Source organism: Cetorhinus maximus, unplaced genomic scaffold (assembly GCF_964194155.1).
Source record: "Cetorhinus maximus unplaced genomic scaffold, sCetMax3.hap1.1 HAP1_SCAFFOLD_223, whole genome shotgun sequence".
In the NCBI taxonomy this organism is placed as follows: domain Eukaryota; kingdom Metazoa; phylum Chordata; class Chondrichthyes; order Lamniformes; family Cetorhinidae; genus Cetorhinus; species Cetorhinus maximus.
Genome location: NW_027596192.1, coordinates 608,352 through 625,295, shown reverse-complemented (window position 1 = coordinate 625,295; position 16,944 = coordinate 608,352). Strand labels below are relative to the sequence as shown.

At 62.3% G+C, this 16,944-nt stretch overlaps 1 long non-coding RNA gene across 1 annotated transcript; it reads right to left on the bottom strand.

Annotated features, from left to right (window-relative positions):
- Positions 1 to 557: 557 nt before the first annotated feature.
- On the bottom strand, positions 558 to 16,007 carry LOC144673055 (uncharacterized). Its single transcript, XR_013574247.1, has 3 exons — positions 15,948 to 16,007; positions 788 to 864; positions 558 to 694 (listed from the first exon to the last, which is right to left on the bottom strand). It is a non-coding gene; the product is annotated as an uncharacterized LOC144673055 (long non-coding RNA).
- Positions 16,008 to 16,944: the final 937 nt, after the last annotated feature.

Genomic DNA, 16,944 nt, shown 5'->3' with positions numbered 1-16,944 from the left:
TTTGGGGCTCAGTGTAACTGGGGCTTGGGGGCTTAGTGTTATTGGGGTTCAGGAGTTAATTATTAGTGGGGTTCAGGAGTTCATTATTAGTGGGTTTTGAGGGCTCAGTGTTACTGGGGTTTGGGGGCTCAGTGTTATTCGGGTTTTGGGGCTCAATGTAAGTATGGATTGTGTGTTCAGTGTTTGTGGGGTTTGGGGTTCAGTGAAGTTGGGATTTGGGGTTCACTGTTTGTGGAGTTTAGTGTTCAGTGTTACCGTGCTTTGGGGACCAGTTCTCATGGCGTTAATGAGGACCCTCAGTCAATGCAACCCACTTCCCCTCAATCACTGCATCCCACTCCCATCAGTCGCTGCATCCCACCCACCTCAGTCTCTGCATCCCGCTCCCCACAGTTGCTAAATCCCTCAGGCACTGAATTCCTGAGTCACAGTGACTAAAAGGAGAGGTGTGTGTGGCTTCTTGTATTTCTGTTAATGACCCGGCACATCCAGACTCAACCTCCTGCGTCATTTATAAACAGCAATGTACCTGTGCAATAAGCAGCATTACAGATTGGCGCCGGCTTCAGCTCATAAACGAAGTAACTGCTGCAGTTTTTAATCTTTATCTCTCGGGTACAGGAGCAGGGATTTCCACCCGTGTTAAAACAAACTGTCCTGTTTACCACCCCCTGTCCCAGGGTGGGATGTGAACCTGAAATGAGGTTTATAAATATTGAAGAATGTAAGGGATGTGAACAGTGCTGGACAGTGAATGTAAATCTGATATTAGAAAGTCTGTAATTACCCTGTAACCAGCCTGGCTGTTCTGTGGAGCAGTGATACATTGGGAGAGCAGTGTCTGGGATCTTCCATCCACCAGAACTGAAACAACAATCACACAGCCATAGGGTTAAGGAATGATACAGCTCAGAGTGAGGCCGTTTGGTCGATTATTTTTCCACTAGTTCTTTGAATGATCTTTACAATTAATCCAACTCCGCTCCTGTTCTAACCCATTAACCTGAAAACCACCTCTTCCAGAATTGATCTCGTCTGGGAGCGAGATGCCCATGAGCAGGATGGGAGCGAACTGCACATGCGCGGAATGGAACCGAGCTGCACATGCGCAAAATGGGAGCGAACTGCACATGCGCGGTATGGGAGCGAGCTGCACATGCGCAGAATGTGTGCGAACTGCACATGCGCGGAATGGGAGCGAGCTGCACATGCGCGGAATGGGAGCGAGCTGCACATGCGCGGTTTTTGCGCGAGGAGAAACGTAAGTAATTATGTGCAGAGAACTGAGAGGGACAGGGAGAGGGGGCGGTGAGAGGGAGAGGGGCAAGGAGGGAGCGAAGGGGCGGGGAGAGGGAGAGGGGAGAGAGAGTAGGGGGGGCGTGGAGAAGGGGCGGGGAGAGGGAGGGGGCGGGGAGAGGGAGGGGGCGGGGAGAGGGAGGAGGCGGGGAGAGGGAGAGGGGAGAAAGAGAGTAGGCGGGGCGGGGAGAAGGGGAGGTGGCGGGGCAAGGGTGTGGGCGGGGAGAGACAGTAGGCGGGGCGAGGGAGGGGGTGGGGAGAAGGAGAGGGGGGGGGCGAGGGAGTGGGCGGGGAGAGAGAGTAGGCGGGGAGAGGGAGGGGGCGGGGAGAAGGGGAGGGGGCGGGGCGAGGTAGGGGCGGGGCGAGTGAGGGGGCGGGGCGAGGGAGGGGCAGGGGGCGAGGGAGGGGCGGGGAGAATGGTCAGTGATAGGGGGCAGGGGAGAAGGGGCGGGGCGAGGGGGCGGGGCGTGGAGAGAGAGAGTAGGCGGGGCGAGGGAGGGGGCGGGGAGAAGCAGAGGGGGCGGGGAGAATGGTCAGGGAGAGGGGGCGGGGTGGGGGCGAGGAGAGTGGCCTGGGAACAGCAGAGGTGGCGTGTAGAGTGTGAGGGGGAGATAGAGAGGGGACTAGGGTGATGGGGCAGGGAGAGATGGCGGCGAGAAGGATAGGGGGAGGGGAGAGGGGTCGGGGAGAGGCAGCGGTGCGTGGAGGTGGTGAGGGGGCGGGGAGAGTGAGAGGGGAGGTGGGCGAGGAGTGGGGCGTGGTGAGTGAGTGGGGGCAGGGCGAGTAGGTGGGGAGAGGGAGACTGGGCGGGGAGGGGTGCGATGAGAGTGAGAAGGGGCGTGGAGAGGCGGCGGGAAGAGGGGTCGGGGAGAGGCAGGGGGGCCGGGAGAGGGAGAGGCGACGGTGAGAGGGAGAGTTTGTGGGCAGAGAGACAGGTGTCGGGGAGAAGGTGAGGGGAGAGGTGCGCGGAGATGGAGCGGGGAGAAGGAGTGGGGGCGGGGAGAATGGTCAGGGAGAGGGGGCGGGGCGAGGGAGGGGGCGGGGCGAGGGAGTGGGCGGGGCGAGGGAGTGGGCGGGGAGAGAGTGAGTAGGCGTGGCGAGGGAGTGGGCGGGGAGAAGGAGAGGGGGCGGGGAGAATGGTCAGGGAGAGGGGGCGGGGCGAGGGAGGGGGCGGGGCGAGGGAGTGGGCGGGGAGAGAGTGAGTAGGCGGGGCGAGGGAGTGGGCGGGGAGAAGGAGAGGGGGCGGGGAGAATGTTCAGGGAGAGGGGGCGTGGAGAAGGGGCGGGGAGAGGGGGAGGGGGCGGGGGGAGGGGGAGAAGGGGCGGGGAGCGGGACAGGGGAGAGAGAGAGTAGACGGGGCGAGGGAGGGGGCGGGGAGAAGGAGAGGGGGCGGGGAGAAGGAGCGGGGGCGGGGACAATGGTCAGGGAGAGGCGACGGTGAGAGGGAGAGTGTGTGGGCAGAGAGACAGGTGTCGGGGAGAAGGTGAGGGGAGAGGTGCGCGGAGAGGGGGCTGGGAGAGGGAGAGGGTGCGGGTAGATGCAGAGAGAGCGGGGAAATAGGAGAGGGAGAGGGGGCGGGGAGAGACAGAGGCAGCAAGGAGAGGGAGAGGGGACGGTGAAAGGGAGAGCGGATGGGGAGACTGGGCGGGGTTAGGGAGAGGGGACTGGGAGAGGCAGAGCGGCCGGGGAGAGGGGCGGGGAGTGGGGGCGGGGAGAGGGAGAGGGGGCGGGGTGAGGTAGAAGGGGCTGGGAGATTGAGAGGGGGCAGAGAGCGGGGGCGGCGAGAGGGAGAGTGGGCTTGGAGAGGGGGCTGGGAGAGGGACAGTGGCCGGGGAGAGGGGGCGGGGAGAGTGGGCTGGGAGAGGGAGAGTGGCCGGGGAGAGGAGGCAGGGGAGAGGGGGTGGCGTGAGGGAGAGGGTGCGTGGAGATTGAGCGGGGTCGGGGAGAGGGTGGGGCGGTGAGAGGGAGGGGGCGGAAACAGGGAGAGGTGGCGGGGAGAGCTTGAGGGGGCGGGTAGAGGGAGAGGGGGTGGGCAGAGGGAGAGCGGGCGGGGAGAATGGGCGGTGAGAGGGAGAGGGGAGAGGGAGAGGAGGGTGCGGCGAGAGGGGGCGGGGAGAGGGTGGGTGCGGGGATAAGGGGGGCAGTGAGTGGGAGATGGGGCAGGGAGAGTGAGAGGGGTCGCAGAGAGGGAGTGGGGGCAGAGAGACTGAGATGTGGTGAGGAGAGGGAGAGGGGCGGGGAGAGTGAGAGGGGGCGAAGAGAGGGAGATGAGGCGGGAAGAGGTAGTGGGTGCGAGGAGTGTGAGAGGGGGCGGGGAGAGTGAGAGGGGGCGGAATGAGTGAGAGAGGAGGTGGAAAGACGGGGCGGGGAGAGGGAGAGGGGACGGAGAGAGGTAGAGGGGGCGGTGAGAGGGAGATGTGGCGGGGAGAGGGTAGAGGAGCGGGGAGAGTGAGTTGGGGCGGGAAGAGGTTCAGGGTGCGAGCAGATTGTGAGGGGGCGGGTAGAGTGAGAGCGGGAGGAGAGGGTGAGAAGGGTCGTGGAGAGGGAGGGGGCGGGGAGAGGGGGCGGAGAGAGGTAGAGGGGGCGGTGAGAGGGAGATGTGGCGGGGAGAGGGAGAGGAGCGGGGAGAGTGAGAGGGGGCGAAGAAAGGGAGATGAGGCGGGAAGAGGTAGTGGGTGCGAGGAGAGTGAGAGGGGGCGGGGAGAGTGAGAGGGGGCGGAATGAGTGAGAGAGGAGGTGGAAAGACGGGGCGGGGAGAGGGAGAGGGGACGGAGAGAGGTAGAGGGGGCGGTGAGAGGGAGATGTGGCGGGGAGAGGGTAGAGGAGCGGGGAGAGTGAGTTGGGGCGGGGAAGAGGTTCAGGGTGCGAGCAGATTCTGAGGGGGCGGGTAGAGTGAGAGCGGGAGGAGAGGGTGAGAAGGGTCGTGGAGAGGGAGGGGGCGGGGAGAGGGGCGGAGAGAGGGAGATGGGGCGGGGTGATGGAGAGGGTGTGGGGAGAGGGAGAGGATGTGGGAAGATTGAGAGAGGGCGGGAAGTGTGAGAGAGGAGGCTGGGAGAGGGAGAGGGGCGGAGCGAGGGAGAGGGGTCGGGGAGAGGAGAGGGGGCTGGGAGAGGGAGAGTTGGTGCAGAGGGAGAGGGGCGGGAAGTTTGAGAGAGGAGGCAGGGAGAGTGGAGAGGTGGTGGGGAGAGTGAGAGGGGTCGGGGGGAGTGGGTAAGGAACGGGAGAGGGCCCATGGAGAGTGAGGGGGCGGGGAGATGGAGAGGGAGAGAGGGTGGGGAAGGGTGCGATGAGAGTGAGAGAGGGTAGCGAGAGGTGTCGGGGAGAGGCAGAGGGAGCGGGGAGAGGGAGAGGTGGTGGGCAGAGGGAGAGAGGGCGGGAAGTTTGAGAGTGGAGGTGGGGAGAGTTTAGAGGTGGTGGGGAGAGGGTGAGGGGTCGGCGAGAGGGGGCAAGGAACAGGAGAGGGCGCGTGGAGAGTGAAAGGGGCGGGAAGAGGGGGAGGGGAATGGTGCGATGCGAGTGAGAGGGGGCAGGGAGAGCTGTCGGGGAGAGGCAGAGGGAGTGGGGAGAGGTTGAGGGGAGAGGGCGTGGTGAGAGGGGTCGCGAAGGAGGGGCGGGAAAATGGATAGGGTGCGTGTAGAGGGAGTGGGGAGAAGGAGTGTGGCTGGGGAGAGTGAAAGGAGGCGGGGATAGGGGGCGGGTAGAATGAGACGGGCAGGAGGAGGGAGAGGGGGAGGGCAGAGTGAGATGGTCGGGGGGAGTGAGAGGGTGGTGGGAGGGAGTCGAGGATTGTGAGTGGGGACGTGGAGAGGGGGCAGGTAGAGGCAGTGCGCGCGGGTTGATGGGGTAGGGCGGGAAGATGTAGAGTGGGAAGTGTGAAAGTGCGCGGCGAGGGGGCGGGGATAAGAGGCGGGGAGAGGGAGCGGGAAAAAGGGGCAGGTAGATTGAGATTGGGTGGGCAGATTGAGAGGGGCGTGGAGAGGCAGCGGGCTCGGGCAGAGGAAGAGGAGTCTGGGAGAGGGAGAGTGCCCGGGGAGAGGGGGCAGGGAGAGTGAGAAAGGCTTGGGGAGGGTTAAGGGGTGGGGAGAGGGAGCGGGGGCGGGGAGAGGTGGAGCGGGCGGGGAGAGGGTTTGGGGAGGGGGAGGAAGCGGCGAGTGGGGGCGGTGAGAGGGAGAGTGGAGAGAGGGAGATGGGGCCGTTAGATGGAGAGTGTGCGGGGACAGTGAGAGGGGACAGGGATTGGGGGCTGGGAGACGGGACAGGGAGTGGGGACAGGGAGTGGGGACAGGGAGAGGGGACAGGGAGAAGGGACAGGGAGAGGGGACAGGGAGTGGGGACGGCGAGAGGGTCGGGGAGAAGGGACGGGGAGATGGAGGGGGAGAGGGGACGGAGAGAGGGGACGGGGAGAGGGGACGGGGAGTGGGGACAGGGAGAGGGGACGGGGAGAGGGGACGTGGAGAGGGGACGGGGAGAGAGGGGACGGGGAGAGAGGGGACAGGGAGAGGGGACACGGAGAGTGGAAAGGGAGAGGGGACGGGGAGAGGGGACGGGGAGAGGGGACGGGGAGAGGGGACAGGGAGAGGGGACGGGGAGAGGGGACGGGAGAGGGGACGGGGAGAGGGGACAGGGAGAGGGGACGGGGAGAGGGGACAGGGAGAGGGGACGGGGAGAGGGGACGGGGAGAGGGGACAGGGAGAGGGGAGAGGGAGAGGGGACGGGGAGAGGGGACGGGAAGAGGGGACGGGGAGAGAGGACGGGGAGAGGGGACGGAGAGTGGAAAGGGAGAGGGGACGGGGAGAGAGGGGATGGGGAGAGTGGAAAGGGAGAGGGGACGGGAGAGGGGACAGGAAGAGGGGACGGGGAGAGGGGACAGGAAGAGGGGACGGGGAGAGGGGACGGGGAGAGGGACGGAGAGTGGAAAGGGAGAGGGGACGGGGAGAGAGGGGATGGGGAGAGTGGAAAGGGAGAGGGGACGGGGAGAGGGGACAGGAAGAGGGGACGGGGAGAGGGGACGGGGAGAGGGGACGGAGAGTGGAAAGGGAGAGGGGACGGGGAGAGAGGGGATGGGGAGAGTGGAAAGGGAGAGGGGACGGGGAGAGGGGACGGGGAGAGGGGACGGAGAGTGGAAAGGGAGAGGGGACGGGGAGAGAGGGGATGGGGAGAGTGGAAAGGGAGAGGGACGGGGAGAGTGGACGGGGAGAGGGGACAGGGAGAGGGACAATGAGTGGTTCCCGATGGAGTGTTGACTGGGAGAATTCCCTCGAGAGGCTGGGACGCGGAGGGGTCCGGATTGAGAAGGAACGGGGAGAGGTTCCCGAGGAGAGGGTAAGCAGACAGGTCATCTAGGGTCAGGGAAAAAGGACATGGAACGGGAAGAGATCACAGAAGGAGAGGGGCCGGTAAGAGTCCCCCCCACCCCGGGTAGGAGACAAATAGAGATACTGGATTGAGACAGGACGGCAGAAGGGGATGGTAAGAGGGGGCAGGGATAGGGCCTCGAGGGAGAAGGAACGGGAAGAGGTCCCCCCGGTGCAGAGGACGTGGACAGGTCCCCAAGCGAGAGGGGACAGAGAGGTGCCCGAGGAATCAGGGTGAGGGAGAGGTGCCCAAGGAAGTAGGACAGGGTGAGGTCCGTGAGGGAGAGGGGACAGGGAGAGGTCCGCAAGGGAGAGGGGAAAGCCAGAATTCCCCCTGGGGTAGGGGAGGGAGAGAGTTTCCCGAATGAGAACGAACTGGGAATGATCCCCGAGGGAGAGGGGATTGGGAGATGTCCCCGATGGACTGTAGACAGGGAGAGGTTCCCGAGGGAGAGGGGATGGGGATAGATCCCCAAGGGAGAGGGACGGTGAGCAACCCCTCATGGATAGGGCTGGGGGCGGTCCACGAGGGAGAGGGGAAGGTGTGAAGGGACAGAGAGATGGGACAGTGAGGGGAGGGGGGACGGGGAGAGAACCCACAATGGAGTTGGGACGGGCAGAGGGCTCAAATGGAGAAGGAATGGGAAGTAGGCGGGAAGAGATCTCCGAGGGAGAGGGATAAGGGACAGGACTCTGAGGCAGGGGTGACGGCGGGTGGTCCCCGAGTGAAAGGGGCCAGGGAGAGGTCCCCGATATAGAGGGGATGGGGAGAGTTCACCGAGGGAGATTGGACGGGTTGAGATGTCAGGGAGAGATCTCCATAGGAGAATGGACAGTTAGAGATGCCCGTGGGAGAGGTGACATGGAGAAGTCCTCGGGGGAGAAAGGATGTGGAGAGGTCCCCAAAGGATAGGGGATGGAGAGAGGTCCCCGAGGAAGAGGGGACAGGGAGGGGACACCGAAGAAGAGCAGACAAGGAGACGTGAAAGTGAGAGGATCCCAAGGGGAGGGGATGCCGAGGGGTGATGGGGAGCGGTTCCCGAGTGGGAGGTGACAAGGAGGTATCCCCGAGGGTATTGTGATTGGGGAATGTCGTGGATGGAGAAGAGACAGTGAGATGTCCCCGAGGGAGAGGGGATGGGGAGAGCTCCCCAAAGGAGAGGAGATGGTGAGAGGTCCCCGAGGCTAAGGGAACAGGGAGTGTAGATGGTGTGAAACCCGGAGAGAGAGGGGACGGTGTGAGGACCCCTTGGGATAGGGAACAGGATGAGGCCCCCAATCGAGCAAGTGGGGGAGAGTTCACCGATGGAGAGGGGACGGGGAGAGGTGAAAGGGAAAGGCCCCCGAGGGATAGAGGACATGAGGAGATCTCCGAAGGAGAGGGGACATGGGGAAGTCTCCAATGGACAGGGAACGTGGAGATGACGCCGAGGGAGAGGGGATGGGGAGAGGCCCACGAATGAGAGGGGAGTGGGCGGGGACCGTGAGGGAGTGTGGCAGGGACAGGTCAACGAGCGGGAGTGGACGGGGAGACATGCACGAGGTAGAGGGGAAGGCAGGACGTCCCCGAGTGAGAGAGGACGGTGAGAAGCCCCCGAGGGAGATGGGGCGGGCTGGGAGCTCAAATGCAGAAGGGATGGGGAGTAGACGGGGAGAGACCGCCGAGGTAGAGGGATAAGTGACAGGACCCCAAGGCAGAGGTGACGTGCAGTGCTCCCCGAGTGAGAGGGAGCATGGAGAGTTGAAAGGGAGAGGTCTCCGAGGTAGACGGGACGGGAATAGTTCACTGAGGGAGAGTGGAAGAGGAGAGATGATAGGTAATCATACCTAAGGGAGAGGGGACAGGGAGACGTGACAGGCAGAGGCCTCCGAGGGAGACGGGAGAGGCAGATTTCACCGATGGAGGAACGAACGTGAAAGCTTCCCAAGCGACACTGGATGGTGAGAGTTCCATGAGGCAGAACGGATGTTGCGAGGTCCTCGACAGAAAGGGGACAGGGTGTTGCGCCCAACAGAGAAGGGGTGGGAAGATGACTCCCAAGGAGAGGGTATGGGGAGAGGTCCCCAATGGAGAGGGGACGGGGTTAGGTACCTAAGGATAGCGGACTGGGAGAGGTCCTCGAGGGAGAGAGGATGGGGTGAGGACACCGAGGGAGAGGGATCGGCGAGAGGTCCCCGAGGGAGAGGGGACGGGGAGAGGTCCGCGAGGGAGTGTAGATGGGGAGAGTTCCTCGAGGGAAAGGGGACGTGGAGAGGACCCCTCAGGAGAGGAGACAGGGCGATGTCCCCGAGGGAGAGGGGAGAGGCAGAAGGGGCGAGGAGAGGGAGAGGGGGCAGAGAGTTGGAGGGACGGGATGGGGCGCGGAACTTGGGAGAAGGCGAAGGGGCGGCCAGAGTGAGAGGGGTTGGGGAGAGGGAGAGTGAGAGGGGCGGGGAGAGTTGGAGGGGATGGGGCGCAGAGGCGTGGAGAAGGTGAGGTGGTGGCCGGAGTGAGAGGGGGTGGGGAGAGGGAGAGGGGGCGGTGAGAGGGACAGGGGACAGGGAGAGAGATAGGGGGCAGGGAGAGGGAGACGGGCTGTAGAGATGGAGATTGGGCGTGAAGAAGGAGAGGAGGTGGGGAAAGAGAGACGGGGCGGGGAGAGGAAGTGGGGGTGGGGAGAGGAAGAGGGGGTGGGGAGAGGGAGATGGGGCCGGGAGAGGGAGAGTGGAGAAGGGGCAGGGAGAGGCAGAGGAAGCGGGCACAGGGAGAGGGGATGGTGAGAGGGAGAGGGTGTCGGGAGAGAGACAGGTGTCGAGGAGAAGGTGAGGGGAGAGGGGGCTGGCAGAGGGGGCGGGGGGAGGCAGAGGGAGTGGGGAGAGGGATAGGGGATGGCGAGAGGGAGAGGGTGTGGGGAGAGGGGGCGGGGAGAGTGAAAGGGCTCAGGGAGAGGGGGCAGGGAGAGTGAGGGGCCGGGGAGAGTGGCCGGAGAGAGTGAGATGGGCGGGAGGAGGCATAGGAGGAGGGGAGAGTGAGACGGGCGGGAGGAAGGAGAGGGGACGGGGAGATTTACCCAAGGGAGAGGGGACTGGGAAAGTCCAAGAGGTAGAGGGGACAGGATGAGATTCACAAGGGTGATGGGGCGGGGAGAGGTCCACGAGGGTGAGGGGAGAGGGAGAGGTCCCCGGGGAAAAGGGGACGGGGACAGGCCCTCACGGGAGCGGGGACGGGGAGAGGACCCCGTGGGGTAGGGGATGTGGAAATTACCCCGAGGGGGAGGGAAAAGCGAGAGGGGACAGGGAGAATTTCCAGCGGAAGAGGGGACAGGGAGATCTCCCCGATGGAGAGGGGACAGGGAGAGGTCCCTTATATAATGGGGCCAGGGAGAGGCTCCCGAGGGAGAGGGGAAAGGGAGATGTCCCCGAAGGAGAGGGGAAAGAGAGATGTCCCCGAAGGAGAGGGGACAGGGAGAGGTCCCTGAGGTAGTGGGGCCGGGTAGAGGCCCGCGAGGGAGAGGGGACAGGGTGAGGTCCCGGAGGGAGAGGTGATAGGGAGAGCTCCCCGAGGGAGAGTTGGGAGGCAGAATTCCCCGAGGGAGAGGTGCAGGGTGAGGTCCCCGAGGGAGAGGTGAGAGGGTGAGGTCCACGGGGGAAAGGTGAGAGGGAGAGGTCCACGGGGGAGATGTGAGAGGGAGAGGTCCCCGAGGGAGACGGGCCAGGGAGTAGTCTCTGTGTAAGAGGGATCGGGGAGAGATTCCCTGGGAGAGGAGATGGGGAGAGGTCCCCTAGGGAGAGGGGATGGGGAGAGCTCCCCCTGCGGCAGGAGACAGGGAGAGGGGACAGGGAGAGGGGACGGTGCGAGGGGTCGTGGACAGGGTACTGGGAGAGGGGACTGGGAGAGGGGATCGGGAGACGGGACTGGGAGACGGGACTGGGAGAGGGGACTGGGAGAGGGGCAGGGGAGAGGGGCCGGGGACAGGGAACTGGGAGAGGGGACAGGGAGAGGGGACAGGGAGAGGTGACTGGGAGAGGGGACAGGGCGAGGTGACTGGGAGAGGGGACAGGCAGAGGAGACGGGAATGGTTCCCGATGGAGAGGGGACAGGGAGGGTTCCCCCGAGGGGCTGGGACGTGGCTGGGTCACGATTGAGAAGGAACGGGGTGAGGTTCCCGAGGGAGAGTGGAAGCGGAAAGGTCATCAAGGGAAAGAGGACATGGAATGGGAAGAGGTCTCCGAAGGAGAGGGGAAGGTGAGATTTAACATGGGGGAGGATACAAATAGAGGTCCTGGAAAGAGAGGAACAGTGGAAGGGGACGGTAAGAGGGGACAGGGATAGGGCCTCGAGGGAGAAGGAACGGGAAGAGGTCACCCAGGTGCAGAGAATGTGGACAGGTCCCCGAGCGAGAGGGGATGGAAAGGTCCCCGAGGAAGCAGGTTGAGGGAGAGGTGACTGAGGGAGTAGGGAAATGGAAAAGTCCGCGAGGGAGAGGGGACAGGAGGAAGTCAGCGAGGGATAGGGGAAACCCAAAGGTCCCCCTAGGGTTGGGGAGGGAGAGAGGTTCCCGAATGAGAACGAACGGTGTATGTTCCCCGAGGGAGAGGGGATTGAGAGATGTCCCCGAGGGAGAGGGGACAGTGACAGGAAAATGAGAAAGGGGATAGGGAGAGGATCCCGATGGGAGAGGGGATTGGGACAGTTCACCCCACAGTTCGGGCCATGGAGAGTTCCCCGATGGAGAGAACCAAAAGGATAGGGAGAGGCCCCGAATGAGAAGGAATGGGTTGCGATCCCCGAGGGAGAAGGGACTGGGAGAGCTACCCGAGGTAGAGAGGACCTGGAGAGGTCCCCCCGTGTGGGGGGACAGGGAGATGTCCTTGAGGGACATTAAAAAGTGACAGGGGATGGGCAGAAGTCCCCAAAGGAGAGAGGATCGGAGACGTCCCGGAGGGAGATGGGAGAATGGAGGTCGCCTAGGGAGAGGGGACAGATAGAGATCCCCTAGGGAGAGCGGGCGGGGAGAGGCTCCCGACGGTCCGGGGATGGGGAGAGTTCGTGGAAAGATAGTGCACGAGGAGAGGTACATGATGGAGAGGGGACGGGGTGATGTACACAAGGCAGAGGGGACTGGGAAATGCCCCCGAGGTAGAGGGGAGAGGGTGACGTCCCCACGGGAAAGGGGACGGGAACAGGGCCTCGAGGGAGAGGGGACAGGGTGAGGTCCCCGAGGAAGTGGGGACAGGGAGAGGTCCCCGAGGAAGTGGGGACAGGGAGAGGTCCCCGAGGAAGTGGGGACAGGGAGGAGTCCCTTTGCAAGAGGGATCGGGGAGAGATTCCCTGGGGGAGGGGATGGGGAGAGGCCCCCGAGGGAGAAGGGACAGGGAGAGGCCCCCGAGAGAGAAGGAATTGGGAGATGTCCCTGAGTCAGAGGGGGTGGGGGCGAGGTCCTCGAGGGACAGGGTCAGGTTCACAAAGGTGAGGCTAATTGGAGAGGCCTACGATGCAGAGTGGACGCGGAGGTCCCTGATGAGGAGAAGTGGGGAGAGGTCCTCTAGGGTGAGGGGATGGGGCGAGAACACCCCGTGGCAGGGGACGGGAAGAGGGGACAGGGAGTGGTTCCCGGTGGAGAGGGGACTGGGAGAGTTCCCAGAAGGGGCTGGGACTTGGAGGGGTCCCAATTGAGAAGGAACGGGGTTAGGTCCCCGAGGGAGAGTGGAAGTGGAAAGGTCATCGAGGGTCAGCGAAAAAGGGCATGGAATGTGAAGAGGGCCCCGAAGGAGATGGGCCGTTGAGATTTACCCTGCATCAGGGGATAAATAGAGGTCCTGGAGTGAGAGGGGGTGGCGGAAGGGGACGGTAAGAGGGGACAGGAATAGGGCCTCGAGGGAGAAGGAACGTGAAGAGGTCCCCCCCGGTGCAGAGGACGTGGACAGGTCCCTGAGCGAGAAGGTGCGGAATGTTCCCCGAGGAAGCAGGGACAGGGAGAGGCTCCCGAATGAGAACGAACGGGAATGTTCCCCAAGGTAGAGGGGACTGGGAGATGTCCCCGAGGGACTGTGGACGGAGAGAGGTTACAGAGGGATAGGGGACGGGATGATGTCCAAAAGGGTGAGGGACGGGGAGTGTTTCCCGAGGAAGAGACCCGAGTGGCTAGGCAACAGGAAGTTGCCCCCAGGGGAGATTGGGCATGGAGAGTTTCCCGATGGACAGGGGACGGTGGGAGGGCCTCAAGGGAGAGGGGACGGGGAGATTTTCCCGAGGGTGTGGGGATGGGGAGAGATTCCTGAGGAACAGGGGACGGCGAGTGGTTCCGGAGGGAGAGTGTACAGGAAGAGATCCTCGAGGGGGAGGGGACGAGGTAAATTCCACCCAGTGGAGGGGAAGGGGACAGGTCCCCGAGGGAGATGGTATGGGGAGAGGTCACAGAGGTAGAGGGGAAAAAGAAATTTCCCCGTGGGAGAGGGGACAGGGAGAGGTCAAAGAGGGAGACGGGACGGCGAGAGGTCCCCGAGGTAGAGGGGCCGAGGAAAGCTCCCTGTGGGACAGGGGATGGAGCGGTGTCCCCGATGGAGAGGGGGTGGGAGAGGACACCGAGGGAGAGGGGACTGGGAGAGGACACCGAGGGAGATGGGACTGGGAGAGGACAACGAGGCGGAGGGGACTGCGAGAGGACACCGAGGGAGATGGGACTGGGATAGGAGACCGAGGGAGATGGGACTGGGTGAGGACACCGAGGGAAACGGGACTGGGAGAGGACAACGAGGGAGACGGGACTGGGAGAGGACACCGAGGGAGATGGGACTGGGAGAGGACACCGAGGGAGACGGGACTGGGAGAGGACAATGAGGGAGACGGGACTGGGAGAGGACACCGAGGGAGACGGGACTGGGAGAGGACAACGAGGGAGACGGGATTGGGAGAGGACGCCGAGGGAGACGGGACTGGGAGAGGACAACGAGGGAGACGGGACTGGGAGAGGACACCGAGGGAGACGGGACTGGGAGAGGACACCGAGGGAGACGGGACTGGGAGAGGACACCGAGGGAGAGGGGACTGGGAGTGGACACCGAGGGAGATGGGACTGGGAGAGGACACCGAGGGAGAGGGGACTGGGAGAGGACACCGAGGGAGAGGGGACTGGGAGAGGCCACCGAGGGAGACGGGACTGGGAGAGGACACCGAGGGAGAGAGGACTGGGAGAGGACACCGAGGGAGAGGGGACTGGGAGAGGACACCGAGGGAGATGGGACTGGGAGAGGACACCGAGGGAGAGGGGACTGGGAGAGGACACCGAGGGAGATGGGACTGGGAGAGGACACCGAGGGAGATGGGACTGGGAGAGGACACCGAGGGAGAGGGGACTGGGAGAGGACACCGAGGGAGACGGGTCTGGGAGAAGACACCGAGGGAGACGGGACTGGGAGAGGACACCGAGGGAGACGGGACTGGGAGAGGACACCGAGGGAGATGGGACTGGGAGAGGACACCGATGGAGATGGGACTGGGAGAGGACACCGAGGGAGAGGGGACTGGGAAAGGACACCGAGGGAGAGGGGACTGGGAGAGGACACCGAGGGAGATGGGACTGGGAGAGGACACCGAGGGAGAGGGGACTGGGAGAGGACACCGAGGGAGACGGGACTGGGAGAGGACACCGAGGGAGATGGGACTGGGAGAGGACACCGAGGGAGAGGGGACTGGGAGAGGACACCGAGGGAGAGGGGACTGGGAGAGGACACCGAGGGAGATGGGACTGGGAGAGGTACCTAGATCATAACAAAATACACATTCACGTTGTACTTGTTTTTATACCAATTACTTTTAATCAGTGTCTCCTTTTTTCCAGTGTAAACAATTTCTCCTTTTCCGCTCTATTCAAACCCTTCATACATTTGAACGCCTCTGCTAAACCTGTCCGCTCCCTTTCTGTGCCCGAGGGAGAACAATCCATGTTTCTCACCATGTAGTTCCAGCCCCCCCAACACCGCCCACACCCGCCCTCCGCACCCACCCAGCGCCATTCCAAAGTCTGGAGACATTCTATTGAATCCCCTCTCTTCCCTGTTCAAAACCTTGACACCGTTATTAAAGTGTGGTGTCAGGAATCGTTACATGAATTGAGATGAGACCTCGTCCCAAGTTGCTAAAAATGATATCCGAGTTGTGGGAATCATTGGCTGGCCCAGAATATATGGCCCACCCCTAGTGAAACTTGAGAAGGTGATGGTGAGCCGCCTTCTCGAACAGCTGCAGTCCATGTGTTGTAGTTACACCGAAAGCGCTATTAGGGTGGGAGCTCCAGGATTTTGACCCAGCGACAGTGAAGGAACAGCGATGCGATTCCAAGTCAGGATGGTGAGTGACCTGGAGTGAAACGTCCAGGTGGTGGAGTTCCAATGTGTCTGCTGCCCTTGACCTCCTCGGTGTTAGAGGCTTTTCATTTGGAATGTGCTGCCTAAGGAGGGATGGTGAGTTTCCACATTGCATCTTGTAGATGGTATACACTGCTGCTACTATGGATCGGTGGTGAAAGGAGTGAATGTTTAAAGTGTTGGATGAGGTGTCAATCAAGCGCTGCTGCTTTGTCCCGGATGGTCTTGAGTTTATTGAGTTGTTGGAGCTGCACTATTCCAGGTAAATGGAGATTATTCCATCACACTCATGACTTGTGCTTTGTGGATATGGACAGATGCCTTGTGGACAGGCTTTGCGGAGTTAGGTGGGGAGTTATTCCCTTAGTTTATAGTGGAGGATTGAACGATGGTAATGCCTCTGGGTGTCACGGAGAGAAGGTTAGATTCTCTCTTGTTTCTGATGGGCATTGCCTGGCGATTGTCTGGTGCGAATGTTACTGTCCACTTATGGGAAGTCTGTGGCTTAGTGCTAATGTCAGTAAACGAGTGACCCAGTGAGTCAGGCTCATGTCCTGGGGACACAGGCTCAAGTCCAAACATTGCAGCTGTTAAATTAAATGCACTGAGTAAATCTGGAAGATAAAGCTAGTCTCAGTAACTGGGCCACAGCGAACCCATCGAGCATTGTCGGAACAACTGATGTGGTTATCTTTTGGGAAGGAAATCTGCTGTCCTTCCCTGGACTGCCCTACATGTGACTCCAGACCCACAGCAATATACTCGAGTCTGAAATGTCAGAACAATCCGCTCAATTCTATCAAACCGATATCTAAAAAAGGAAAATTAATTTGATTTTGTTCTCTCTGTCCCCATTGATCTCACTGATGATCTCTGACTCTCTCCACTTGCTGTGTCTACACACACTTTCCTCTCTGTCTACTTTAATCAGGAAGTTTCCCTGAACATTACCTTTTAAATCGGTACCATCCTTTCTGAAGATTGCCATCACACTCCCACTGGCTGGAACACTCAGTCCGTTTACAATCGATGCTTCTCCAGGCCTGGTCCAGGACGGTGTGATTTACACACGGGTCAGTGAGTCCCGAGACTGCGACTGGGAGACAAAAGATGTTTCACGTTAATATAAAATAGAGCTGAAGTTACACAGCGAATTCACTGTAACCCCCAAAGCCGCAGGAACCTCACTTTCTCTGCCTTCCACCCCCACACCGCCCCCACTCACACCTCTTGAAAATGTCGCAAATTAAATCTGGAATCTTTCCTCCTTCTCTGAACCAGGTTCCCATCTGTCTCCCAGCACAACCTCCCCCTCTCACTCAATGCTCACAGAGTGTGTTCCCTATCATCGATTTAACATTCACGCACAACTAACAGAAAACAACAACAACATCAACATCACCTCAAACTATCAGGAAAGCTGGAGTTAGAGAGCGGGGCCGGGGGGATAGAGAGCGGGGCCGGAGGGATAGAGAGCGGGGCCGGGGGATAGAGAGCGGGGCCGGGGGGATAGAGAGCGGGGCCGGGGGGATAGAGAGCGGGGCCGGGGGGATAGAGAGCGGGGCCGGGGGATAGAGAGCGGGGCCGGGGGGATAGAGAGCGGGGCCGGGGGGATAGAGAGCGGGGTCGGAGGGATAGAGAGAGAGGCCGGGGGGATAGAGAGCGGGGCCGGGGGGATAGAGAGCGGGGTCGGAGGGTTAGAGAGAGAGGCCGGAGGGAGAGAGAGCGGGGCCGGGGGGAGAGAGAGCGGGGCCGGGGAGATAGAGAGCGGGGCCGGGGGGATAGAGAGCGAGGCCGGGGGGATAGAGAGCGGGGCCGGGGGGATAGAGAGCGGGTCCGGGGGGTTAGAGAGCGGGGCCGGGGGGTTAGAGAGCGGGGCCGGGGGGATAGAGAGCAGGGCCGGGGGGATAGAGAGCGGGGCCGGGGGGATAGAGAGCGGGGCCGCGGG